Here is a 14,122-nt window from a genome sequence, read left to right as displayed (position 1 = left end):
GTAGTCCTTGGAAAATAGCAAATGCTCAGTCAATATATGTTACTTTGAAACACAGCCACAGTAATAAGGTGGATACACTACAATTTAGACATGTGGTGGAGTTTGTACTCCAAAGTCAGGTGTCGAAAATCAAGGTGGCATTCGTTTATATATCAAAATCTGTGAATCCCTTTTTGAAATGGTGTCCACCATACAGTTCTGACTACAAAGTCCTTCAAAATCTGCAGTCCTCTGAATTCAGGACAGTTCAGGCATGAAAAATGAGTATACCTCCAATTTCCATCTACTTGGTATACGTATCTAGTTTAATACCCACATTTCTTTGACCAAAACAGCTATCCTTTTGTTGTTTATCTGCACTTTCAAATTTTGGTATCTTCAGATATCTAGTCATTTCAGTAAGAAAGTGAATTCTGGGGGACTAAGAAGTTAGGTTCTTTAGATTTCTTAAATTCTAAAAAGTTTTTGATCTTGGGAAGTTGCTCAGTAAATTTCAATGTTTCTTCCACCAAGTGACTATATAAAAATCAATTAAAACTATGTTTCAACTCTCCCCCCAAACATACGTGAAAATGGGGTTTAGGATGTGAACATAAGGAAGAATCACAATATTGACACCTTTCTCCAAAACATCATGCAGTAAATCTAATTTGCTGGTAAATGATGCAGAGGTAATTGGATATGCCAATCGTCTGTTATGACTTGAAAAAACTGTTGCAAACTTATTTTTCTCCTTTTATTGCAAATGTTTCATCTGCTACAAATGGACATATCTTTTCATTTTTAGTCCAAATTTTTCATATTTTATACTGACAAATGATTATATCCTATTAGTTCATAGATGCTAAAAGTTGTTTTTTTTAGTAAAAATGCAGGCCAACTTCCCTTTGGGATCAGGAAGACTCTAGACTGCATGTTGGACTCTCACTGAGATTCTCTGATTTGAGAGTAATGAAGGGGTGTGTGTGTGTGTGTGTGTGTGCTAATTTTAATATTCATATAATAAGTAGGTTAGCTCTCAGAACCCCTACCTTGCAACATTCCTCCTAGAAATAAAATTATTCTCTTCTAATGTCCTCAAAGTCTCCAAATAGCTCGTAGTCAACATAGAACATGTTCCTATTTTAAACCTGTGAATGGCACACAATTTGAAGGCTGGGCTTTCACTCAAAAGATTTGTAGGCCCCAAATGCTGGCTCTGACATTTTAGATATATTTGGAAAATGTCAAAGACAAGCTAATTAAGATTTTAATGTTTTAAAGGAGTATGCTTGTACACCAAAGAATGCAGCCTATATATTCTCAGTATTAATCCAACCAAAATGTATGCAAGCAGTTATTTTGGAACTTTAAAAAATACTGAATAATGAGAGAAGTGCAAAACTCAGGAACAGAAGATTTAGATTGTGTTTCTATCCCTGTTGATCTATTTGCTTTTTTTCCTGGCAACAAAGATTTCTCTTTGTTTCTCTCAAGCTCAGCGACATATTTCGTTGTTGTTTCAGTTGTTATATTTACCCAGCGTGTCTACGAATTGTATCAGAAAAGGTGGCTCCAATGAGCTCAGTCTGCCATGAGGTAGGAACCTTTTTTCCTTCATTTTTGAAAACTATTTCAAACACTTTGCCCTAATTACCTATATTCTTCTTTTCTAAAACTTTTTACTCATACTTTTAAGAAGACATTTGACTTTCTAAAATACTATATTAGCATTCAAGTAAAGAAGAAACATACTAACTGTTAAGTATTGCCATCTTTGGAGTGTTAGTATAGAAACTCTTGTTACATGGTTAGGGAATACTGGGCAGCCAGGGTAGGATGGGGAGAGGGTTTAGGGGAAACACCCTTAGTCAAACCTGGTAAGTTAATGGGACTATAAGCTCTTGGTACTCACTTTAATTCTCCCTATTTCATCCTCCCAGCTAGGTTGGTGCCACAGAACCCAATCTTTCCTTGTCAGTTTCCTCTTGTTCTCTGAGTTACTTTACTAAGTAAAGTAGCGAGTTACTCCCTAAACTCCTCAGTTTTGGAGTTTTTCTTTTTTTTCAGTCTCTTTGTAGATTCAGTACAGGAATCCTGGACTTTGCCAATAGAATTTTCCTATTTGAGTTCTGCCTTTCCGAGGACTGAATCCTCGCAACTAGCTCTCCTGAACTAGTACTGCGTTAATATTTTCTCAAATAATCCCCCATACAGTTTCACATCCTGCCTTAATCATCTGTGTCTCCTTCTGCTTGTCCTGCCTCCAGTCACCTCTCAGAGATCAGTTTCTTCACAACCCCACCTCACTGCATCACTGTACAAAGCTCCCAGCCTCCCAACCTGAGTCACCACACACCCCCTCTCGTGTTACCAGCCCAGTCTTCTGCCCCCAGCCTGTCTTTTCTCAGATAAAATCAGCATTGCACATTAGCAGAGGTACAGTTCCATCCGTATGACTAGACTCAGCCAGCCTGGAGTTTTTCAATTTATGGTAGTATTTTTGTAATGCATTATTTAAAAATCTTTTTATTATAGAAAGTTTCAAAATATACAGAAGAACAGAGAACAGTGTAGTAAACCGCATGTACCCATCATCTAGCGTCAACAATTTTCAACTCCTAGTCAATCTTGTTTTATCTCTACCTCCACCAAACCCACTGGTTTATTTCAAAACAAATCCCAAATGCAATATAATTTCATCTGTATTTCCATGTGTGTCTTGTAAAAAGTGTGTATCTTTATTTTAAAAACGTAACTATAATGCAATTATCACACTTAAAAATAAAGCCACCAAATATTTCCTTAATGTTCTCAAATTTCCAGTTTTTATGAATTGAATTCCAAAGAGGAATATACGTGCTATTGGTTGTCATAGCTCTTAAATCTCTCTCTTTTTCAAAAAACCTTGTATCATGGAAAATTTCAAACATATGCAAAGTAAGTAGATTAATATATATACTCAACACTCAGCTTCAACAGTGACAAAAGGTCTATCATTCTTGCATCATCTATATCTCCACTCACTCTTCAATTTCCATTCTGTTATTTTGTTTACAGTCTATTGAGATAAAATGTACATGTATTTAAATATACAAATCTTAGCTGTAAAATTTTGACAAGTGGATATATCAATGTAACCCACACCCCTATCATCACATAGGACATTCACATCTCCCTAGATGGTTCCTTTGTGCCTCTTACCCCCTCACCAGAGAGCGGTAGAGGCAACTGCTTCTTTTTTTTTTTAGATTGGCACCTGAGCTAACATCTGTTGCCAATCTTCATTTTTTTCCTTTATTCTTCCCAAAGCCCCCCAGTACTTATTTGTATATTCTAGTTGTAGATTCTTCTGGCTCTGCTATGTGGGACACCACCTCAGCACGGCCTGATGAGTGGTGCCATGGCTGCACCCAGGATCCTAACCAGTGAAACCCTGGGCTGCCCAAGCAGAGCGCGTGAACCCAACCACTCGGCCACAGGGCTGGCCTCAGCAACCACTTCTTTGATTTTTTTTCCCTTGGATTAGTGCCTCTTCTAGAACTTTATACTCTTTTATGTCTGGCTTCTTCTCAGTATAATGTCTGTGGGATTCATCCAGGTTGTTGGATTAGTCTGTTCCTTATAATTGCTATCACTACTACAATATGTTTATCCTTTCTCCTGTTGATAGACATTTGGTTAATGCAAGTTTTTGGTTTTTGAGAATAAAGCTACTGTGAACATTCTTATGTAAGACTACCAGCGCTTAAGTCTCTTTTAAGCTCCATGTCATGTGTGTGAGTGTGTGTTTGTGTGTAGGGGGTTGTTGGTTGTTGAAGAATCTAAGTCATTTGTCTGGTAGAATTTCTGTTCTGGATTCTGCCGGTTGCATCCACATATGTTTTACATATTCCTCTGTCCCTTGAATTTTCTGTAAATTGATAGATCTAGTGGCATAATAAAACTCAAGTTCAATTCTGTTAAGACTGTTTCAAAGGTGGTGGTGTGCACTTCCAGTAGAAGATTCATGGTGACTGGTGTTCTTTTATTTGCCACTATAACTTTTGGATAGATTTCAAGACATACAATCATTGGATCAAATGGTAAATGTATATATAATTTTGCCAGATTTAACTTATAGAATTTTCAGGTATTTATTATAAACTGTAATATGCTGTTTAGTGAGGTACTAGCCAGTTGCAGTAACTTTACTATATGGAAATACACACACGAACATGCACAGTCAAATCTCATTATTTATAATAGTTATGTTCTATAAAGTTGCTGCCACACTGAATTAGTGAATACTGAACCATTGCTCCTAGAGGAAATACAGGGTTAAGTTCCTGTGAGTGTCTGGTCACAATTTAGTCAACTGATCAATACATAACTTTGTGTGTACTTCTGTTTAAAGACACCTTATTTAATATATATTATTGATTCATTAACACTGAACTCACAGTCAGCAACATTATAACTCATGCCTGAATGAAGCTTATCTAACACACATATTTTCTCTGAAGCCAACATCACAGCCTTCTTGTGCTTAGGAACACTAGACAGCACCTCAGCACTAAGTTTGTGGGCCATTTAAAATAACAAAATTGTCAACAAAAAGCACAAAAATGTGAAAAACGTGGCATTAAATGGACCACATAAAAGACACTTGTTTACGGTATGAGAGCTTAAACAAGAAGGCAGAGCATTGTCTTGTTCAGCCTCAACTAGGAATACAAGTGCCAGACGACTCAAATTTTTGGCCATTCTTTCCATGTCCATGAATGACCTTCAAAAGCACTGTGAGTATTGATTTGGGCTTTAAAAATAAATTTTAGTGAGTAGACAAATTGACAAATACATACTTCATGAATAATGAAGATCAACTGTATACATAAAACAGGGTTCTCATCATCTCTTCCCAATTCCCAGAAATTAGGCAACTAAAAAGAAGAATGAATTTCCTCCTTTCAGGAAGCTTGATGGGACTATATTCCCATGAGACTTGGGCTTGATGGGGTATCCTGCCTCAAAATATGTATAGATTTAAGGGTAACCATGACTCGTTGTGATAGGAGAAGATGTAAGTAAATTGGGTTTTAGATATACTAACATTTTTACTAGGAAAGAACCCTGCTGAGATGAGAAACACAGTATCATATGTAGAGGTGGAAATGGCATGAGGTGTAGAAAGATAAATATAAAAGTGTTTAAAGAAACTAGCTAAAAATCTGACTTGAAAGAAAAAGAAGACTGAGGGTTGAGTACTTAATAAAAGCAAAGAATCCAGTTCTAAGATATTTCAGCGAAGGGGAAATGAGAGACATACTAACTAATGAGGATGTCTGGTGATTGGAAGAATCAATTTACGTTTACCTGGGAGCCGAGAACAAAAGTGGGGCGCAAAAAGAAAAGACTTTGCCTCACCAATGAAAAGGAATAGTCCTGACTTGGGCTTGAGGGTACATGTATGGGAAGCCATAGTAAGAATAGACCAAGTGATTCCAGAATATGGATAAAGGAAATTGTCTCAACCTGGGTTGTGAACCTTAGAGAACAATTTGTTAAGAGTCTGATTAATTTAGCATCATCAAATTAGCATAATAAATAACACTGAGTGCTTGAGATTTACATATTGAGATAGATTTTATGTCACCCAAGAGCTCTGTAAATTGTAGTCATATGCTGTGTTCTCTACTTCATGTACTAAGCAAATGGTAGAGTGAAGAACATTATCAGGGACAGTAGAGGGGAACATAAGATAAAGGCCATATTCTCCAAATATTACCATAACAATTATCCTTTCCCACTTCTAACCCCTGGTACTATTTTCCTGGGAGATGACAACAGAAAATATACCACTAGACTTTTGCTTCAGACTTACCTTAAAATTTTTCTCTAGGGCAGATATCCAGCCTAAGATACTTCTTCGAGTCAAGTCACAGAGACATTCTAGTGATATCTTGCTACCCTTGACCACAACATTTGTGTCTCTATGCTGAGACTCCAGCCTCCTTCCCAATCCTAACCAGGATTCCTGTAAAATTCTCCAATGATTCCCTCTCCTAAGACACTCATAATTGCAAGTCTAAATCATGGATTGCTAGCCTGGGTCTCCTTTTGTTTATTGGACATCTCACTTCACTCACCAGTTTCCCTCTGAATTTAAGAATTTCAAAGGCTAGATCTAGGAAGTGAAAAAAAAATCCCTTGATATAGAGCGAAAAATGGTGCTTAAAAACCCACTAGTGTTATATACTTTTAAAGAAAGTTACTTGGCCAGTAAGAAGATTTTCATTACTGTGACGGATACCTACATTTTAGTTTCTAACTGACAGACTTAACAATATTTAGGAAAATTGTGAGAAGTAATTCTTATCCCCTAGAAGACTAGAATTCAAGAAACTTCCGTTACTCATAAGTAGTTTTATTGACTGAGAAGAATAAAAAGGTATTCAGTAAAAACTAGTCCTGTACATATAAAGCAGTAGGATTAATATAAAATATGAAAGTAAGCCCTTTCATAATTGTAAGCTTGGTTTGAACTTTTGTTTATTCAATTTCTAAATATCATTGTTCAGTTAGAACCATATAATAACACTTAATGAGATTATTTTGCCATCCAAAGTAATTTGTTGCTATTCACTCCTCAAGCACAGCTCTCTACCCTCATTTTTACTCTCCAATTCCAAATTCCAACAGATAATTCAACTGGATGGTTAGACTGGGCTAGGGGTGACAGACAACTAGGTGATATGTAATAAAAAATCAGAACAGGTCAAATTACTCAGAAGATATATCCCCATGTAAAGCTTCAAAAGGTAACAAAGAGCCTGATTAGTGATTGTGTGTAATGTTAAATTTAGAGTCAGATCTAAGATTTGGGAATGGTCTTTAGCAGGCAGTTATTGTTGCCTCGCACCCTCCCCTCTTGGAAAAATGTCTGCTATGTTGCAATCGCTGAGCAAATGCCAAATGCCTTCTGGGATATTCTGATCCTGCCAAGAATACCCCCCTCCCTCAAGCTCTCATCTTCTCTGTGGGAAAGCTTTTGAATTTCCAGTCTCTAGCATGCCACACCTAAATCCTGGCCAACCAAACCTAACAAGTGTGTGGTTCAAGTGGTCCCTTAGATGGCTTGGGTAACGAAAAATGTGCAGGGAACAGAAGAGAATTAGAGCACTGATGATATCACATGCCTGTTTAGAGCTTATGTGTGACTGCTAACACAAATAGAGGGAAGAAATTGCCATTAAAATTCTACTGATGTTGGGATCAATAGTCATTTTATGTCATGATTGATAAGCATGGAAAGGAACAGAGTAAAAACCTTGTTCTATTGGTATGATGAGATTGATACAAAGTAAGAAAATAAGCCCTTTCATAACTTGAGTTTCAGTTAAAACTTGCGTTTATTCAATTTCTAGATGTAATTGAACCATGAATATGTACCACGTAAGAGATGATTTTGCTATCCTAAACAATTTGTTGCTATTCACTCCTCAAGAATAGCCATCTATCCTCATTTTTTACTCTCCAGTTCCAAATTCCAACAGATTATTCAACTGGAGGATTAGACTGAGCTAGGAGTTGGAGACAAATAGGTGATACTTAAACACAAAGAAATGGAATACATAATGTAAATATTTGACAGTTCTACTCGATTATGAAATGAGTTAGGTGTTAAGATTTAGAAGTATAACTCTTGTGAATTTTTACTGATGAAATGCTGAATTGTGACCTTGGCTATTGATATGGTTGGTCACATGTGAATAAAAGGCAAACATTTGTACGTGAGAACACAGGCAAACTGGTTAGCTTAGAAGAAACTTCAAATCTATTTTTATAAATGGAACAGAAAAAGTGGAGTCAAATAACATAGCAAGAAAAAAGAAAAAAAGAAAGATAAGTTTACCTCACGGTCCTGTATGGTAAAAATCCCGATGATCTTGAGATCATTTATCCTGCAATCAGAATAGGACCCACTAGCCCAGAGGTAAAAGTAAAACTTCTGAGCTGCTAAAAAAAGGAAAGAAAGAAAAAAGCTTAAAAAGCTATATACTAAAGCTCACAGACTTTATCAGTAGAAAATTTTCTAACATTTAAACATTTAAGTAAACTTGATTATTTATTCCCCTGGCCACAGGAGATTACAAGCAATAAGTTGTTTTTTCCCCCTAGTCATTATAAACCTCAGGATTTGTTGTGTGTCTACTGTGTGTGAGGGATAGTTACATAAATAGCTAATTTTCTTCTCTCCAAAGCCCCAGTACACAGTTGTATATCCTAGTTGTAAGTCCGTCTACTTCTATGTGGGACGCTGCCACAGCATGGCTTGATGAGCAGTGTGTAGGTCTGTGCCCAGGATCCGAACCAGCGAACCCCAGGCCGCCAAAGTGGAGCATGGGAACTTAACCACTATGCCACCAGGCCAGCCCCTAAATAGCTAATTTAATCCTGTGAGCTATGTATTCTGCTTCTTTTCATTTCACAGACAAGGAAACTGAAGTCGAGAGAGGTTGATAAATTTGCCCAAAATCACACAGTAGAAACTGGTAGATCAGGATTCAAACACAAGTGTTTCATTAGAGAGCACATTTTCAGGTATTAATGGCAGACCTCAGGGGCTGTGCATACAGTGATGAGCAGGTCAGAGGATGTTCCTGCTGTCACAGTCTACCAGGGACGAGGAACTGTAAGAGAAGAGAGAGCTGGCAGGAGCAGGAACTGATGCTGACAGTGAACAACAAGGAAAGACGCTGAGGGTTGGGAAGCACCAAGCTCTTTACAGTTATTATTTAATTTACTCTTTACAACGATCCTGCAAGTCAGCATCAGCACTTTTCAGATGAAAAAATTGAGGGTGTAGAGTTAAGTAAATGTTCCCAAATTGCATAACTAGTAAATAGTAGACCTGGGGTTTGAATCCAAGTCTGTCTGACGTGAAAGCTTAATTTCTTTCTCCCACACCTCACTACTCTAACAAAACCCCACAAAACAGGAACTTAAAAAGCATTTCAGTCTAGGCCACTCTGTATAAAAGGAAACAGCCCTGGATACACTACACTAGCCTGTGAGGACTTTGTTGAATTCATAAAATGGTTGAATGTAAAAATGGTACAATAATGAACTTGTAAAATTAAGACCCTAATATTCAAAAACTGGTTCCACTAGGTTGATTACTCTCTGTTTAAGAAAACAGGGGAATGTATAGCATATTTTTAAAAGTCTAAAAATAGATACAGTTAGAATAAAACTAATTTGTGGATTTAAAGGGATGAGCTTCAAATATCTGGAAAATTCCCCTACGTGGAATATGTCTTTTCTAATGATACTTGATAAATAAAATTTTCTGTGTTGAAAATAATACAAATAGACATATTAAAAAGAGGTTAACACTATTTTGTGTCACAGGGCCCAACAAAAATCGTCTCAACACTTTAATACCAACTTGGGTTACGTGTTAATACTAGGTTATACAGTATCTGAAAAATGTTTCTATGAGTTATAAGAAATTATAATTTATCAGGAATTCAAGCTATTAGATAGGTAAAATAATTGGATTTCTTCCCATACTATACCTTTCTGAGAAAAAAAAGACACTAGATGTTCTCAAAAAACCTCTGAACTTAAAATTCAGTTATAACAGCAAGTAAACAAAGGGTTGACTTTAAGGAATAATGTATAAGTTATGTCTTAAATGCAATATTTAACTGTATTTCCTGCACTTTTCCCATCTACAGTGCTATATTGATGATTGGGCTCATTATGATAATCATGATCCACAATGTGCCCTCTGATCTATAAAAAGACAAAAAGCTAAGAAATACATTCAATATAATTTGAATAATATATTTGATTTCTATCTTTTAAAAAATTAGCCAACTATTGCTTATCTAGTAGTTTTCAAATAACTCAAATATTAATTAGAAAACTTCATTCTCCAGTCTATTCATGGGAACACTTGAAAAAAATATTTATGGAAAGTATTTCTAGAAATATAAGAAAATCATATTTTTGTTTATTGTGCATTATTTTTTTTGATTTGTGTGTTCTTTTAAAGTCCCATGTCCTGCTTAGGTGTTTGATGTACTTTTTTTTTTTTTTTTTTGCTGAGTAAGATTCACTCTGAGCTAACATCCGTGCCAATCTTTCTGTATTTTTTAGTATGCAGGCCACCAGCACAGGATGGCCACTAACAGAGAGGTGTAGGTCTGCGCCTGGGAACCAAACCTGGGCTGCCCAAGCACAGTGCGCTGAACTTAACCACCAGGCCACTGGGGCTGGCCCATATTTGAAGTATTCTTTTTTTTTTTAAAGATTGGCACCTGAGCTAACATCTGTTGCCAAACTTCTTTTTCTTTCTTTTTCTTCCCCCCAAATCTCCCCAGTACCTAGTTGTTTACTCTAGTTGGGAGTGCCTCTGGTTGTGCTATGTGAGATGCCGCCTCAGCATGGCTTGATGAGTAGTGCCATGTCCACACCCAGGATCTGAACCGGCGAAACCCCAGGCCTCCGAAGCAGAGCACGTGGACCCAACCACTTGGCCAGGGGGCTGGCCTCTGAAGTATTTTTAACGAAAAATTTTAATAATTTAAAAATAGCTCCTAAGAATTTTTCACTTGGTCAGTGGACATAGACAACATCCAAACAAACAAAAAAATACCATTCTTTACTTAATAGCTTTAATGTTTTACTTGTGTTGCAAGAAAACTGTGTGGGAGATAATTACTTAATTTAGACCTATGTATTTGTATACTCAAAAGTGGTGCTTTATGTCAATGACAAAAACTTAATTGTGCATAAATGTTAGTTTTGTCCAAGCCCTTTTGCTAATTGTGGGGAATTTTTTAAAAATCAAGGAAATGGATGTAGTTTAAAGTACAAGAGAAAGGGAAACATTTTCTTCCTGGGTATTTACATGGGGGATGGAGGATGTATAGTCACAACTACTTTTTCTAGATTTTCCAAGACAGTTCCAATTTTAATATTCCATTTTGAAACCATGTTGAACCATTCACTTTGGTTTTTGTTTCAAAATGTTTGGACACCATAGAGGGTAATGCTCTAATATTTTTAAGAAAATCTTACTTTTACTTTGATTCCAAATGATATCTAGGAACATCAGAGAATTTCTAAAGGTGAGTCTCACACTTATAAAAACTTAGAGCATTTTATTCATAAAGAGTAACTGATTTTGAGCGGGTCTTCTGATGGGCTTCAGAAATTTTATGAAATATGATGTGAGTTTATAACAATATACAGAGATCTATTTATGAAGCTAGAGATTCTCTGAAATTCTTTCTTCTAGCTTAAGGCTTCATACAGCACATGCATAGTGATTAATCTGCAGGTTAGAAAGAGTCCGTCGTCTATTATTAGGACAGCATTTCAACCATGTAAAAGAAGGTATTTCTCCTTTTAAAAACATGTACAATAATTATATTTTTTAAGAAATCGCTTAAATATTGAATCAGTATGACAGGCTTGTCAAAGCCACAATTGAGTAATTGGCCTACAATCGTACTTTGCACACCTAGATGAGGCTCAGATAGTAGACTCGTTAAAGGAACATAACGTCCTGTTTTCTTCCCTTTTGAAGGAAAGGAAACATTTTAGTGGTAGAAGTGTAAAGACAGAACATACCTATTTCTTGCTTATAAAAGAATATGTTGAAAGGGAACCTTATCTCCACCTGCTTGACATCTTCTCAGAAAAGACTAATCTTTTAATTTCCTTTCTTTTTTCTCCTTACAACTTTTAATTGGTTCACGTGTTCCAGACCTCAGGGGACAATGTCATCTTTCAACTTTAATGTGGCGTATTCTCAATATTCTAATGCCTATGCACATACAACGGGTGTGATTTTGATAACTCCTAAGACATACTTGTTTTTGTGTCCTACTTGTGTCACCTATCTTTTGTGACAGTTATGACATACTTCTTACATATCAAATAAAGATTTTAAATTTACTTCTTTTCTGAGATTAATTGCACAGAAAGTTATATATCAGGGTCATTATTACTGACTCATTATGACCCTGAAGGTATGTTTTAATAACGAGATCATACACATGTACCAAACAGGAGAGCTCGTCTAACCATCTACCCATTCATATAGATTGGATCTAAAAGCTGCCACAGAAAGCCCAAAACTCAATTCACGTTAGAGGACTGGAAATGAGAGAGCATTTCTGTTTGTATTTGATTTCCTGGTTCTGTGTCTTTATATAACTAAATGATGTGAATTCACATAATCGTGGCCAACAGCCAAATCTTCCACAAGTGCTTGTGAGTGTATATGTTCATGAGCAGACATAGCAAAGATTCCTCTCTTTGTAATTCATAAACTTTTATATCTAGACAGAAGCAAACACAGTGCAATGTGGGAGCATTATTTCTGATGTGTGTTGTAATAATTTGCAGAGACCATTTAGACAACTGAAAATACATGAATTAAATGTGGTGCTTCTAAAGAGAATTTTTCTTTTTTTTCCACTCTGGAGAAAATAATTTGCTCTTTTACTTAATTATTTTTTTCCTTATAACTCAAGGAAACCTATGACATTTTTTCTTGTAGGTTTCTTAAATAACATACTATAAAAATAACATATAGTAAATTCAAATTTAATTAAATAGGGAAATATTTAAGAGTGCAGCTTTTACACAACACTCTTCCTTGAAATTTCGATAATGCCCTTACCTGAAATTTTACTGAGCTTCAAAATTCATAAATGTTTTTCCCCTTTCTTAAATAAAACATCGTCCAACATGTGATTGGAAAATAAAAACTTACATATCAGAATATTATCATTATGTCTATTCATTGTATATGACATACTGCTTTATGTGATTGACCAATTTAATCTGTAAGCGACGTGTGTGGTCACTATTAGCAGCTTAAAATAGTCACAATGAACTAGATGTTGATTTTCTTTTCTTCTCCCTAAAGCCCCCCAGTACATAGTTGTAGGCCCTTCTAGTTCTGCTATGTGGGGTGGCACCTCAGCATGGCTTGATGAGCAGTGCTAGGTTTGCGCCCAGGATCCGAACCAGTGAAACCCTGGGCCACCAAAGTCGCGTGCGAACTTAACCACTCGGCCATGGGGCCAGCCTCCTAGATGTTGATTTTTAAACCAAGAGAGCATTAGTGGTTTACTACATTTTCTCAGTTTGAGTGCATCATCTGGGAAGAGCAAGACCTTTTGCCATCCTTTATGGTCAAAATTCATTCTTTTAAGTCATTCTACCCCCCTCAGTGTTCACCAGAATGAGATTCAACAGCAGCTCTCAAAGCCCATATTTCACGATCATTCCATCTCATTCAGCTCACAGCACTGCTTCTCTTTGCTGTGCCTTTGATATCTCCAGAGAGCCTCTCTATTGACTCCTAAAAATGCCCCCCTCCACCCTCCATCCTGCTTTAGCTATCACCCTGTCTCTCTCCTCTTCCTCCTGAGAGAGGGCTACATTCAGTCCCTCCTTTTTCTTGTCTCTCGTTCACTCCTATATTCTCTCTCTTTTTTCTTTTTCTTTTAGTAAAATATATATAACATGAAATTCTCCATTTTAACCATTTTCAAGTGTACCGTTGTGTGGCATTAAGTACCTTCGCATTGCTGTGCAGCCATCACCACTATCCACCTCCAGAACTTCTTCATCTTCCCAAATGGAAACTCGATACCCATTAAACAGTTAGCTATTGCTCCTCTCCCACCATGAGCCCCTGGAACCACTATTCTACTCTCTGTCTCTATGAGCTTGACTTTCTGTCTCTACTGCTCTATGTCACATAAGTGGAATCATACAGTATTTGTCCTTTGGCAACTGACATTTCATTTAGCGTAACGTCTTCAAGGTTCAGCATGTTTCTTTAATTCTCTTTGTTCTGACCCTGTCTTCTCCATGTCATTGAAACGTTCCTTGCCAAGGTCACCAGTGACTCCCTACTTACTCAATACTCTGGAAAATTGTCTTTCTTTATTTTTCAGTGGTCAACTACGGTGGCTTTGGAACTTTTTAATACTCTCCTCTCTTCTCATTTCTAAGACATCCCTCTCTCCTGATTTTCCTCCTCCATTTCTAGCACTTCTTTGTGGGCTCCTCTCCACCTTAAATACTATTTTTCTTCTTTCTCTATGTACATTTTAGAGCACGCCCCTTG

Source organism: Equus asinus, chromosome 6 (assembly GCF_041296235.1).
Source record: "Equus asinus isolate D_3611 breed Donkey chromosome 6, EquAss-T2T_v2, whole genome shotgun sequence".
NCBI classification, from domain to species: Eukaryota; Metazoa; Chordata; class Mammalia; order Perissodactyla; family Equidae; genus Equus; species Equus asinus.
This window is presented reverse-complemented; position numbering follows the sequence as displayed.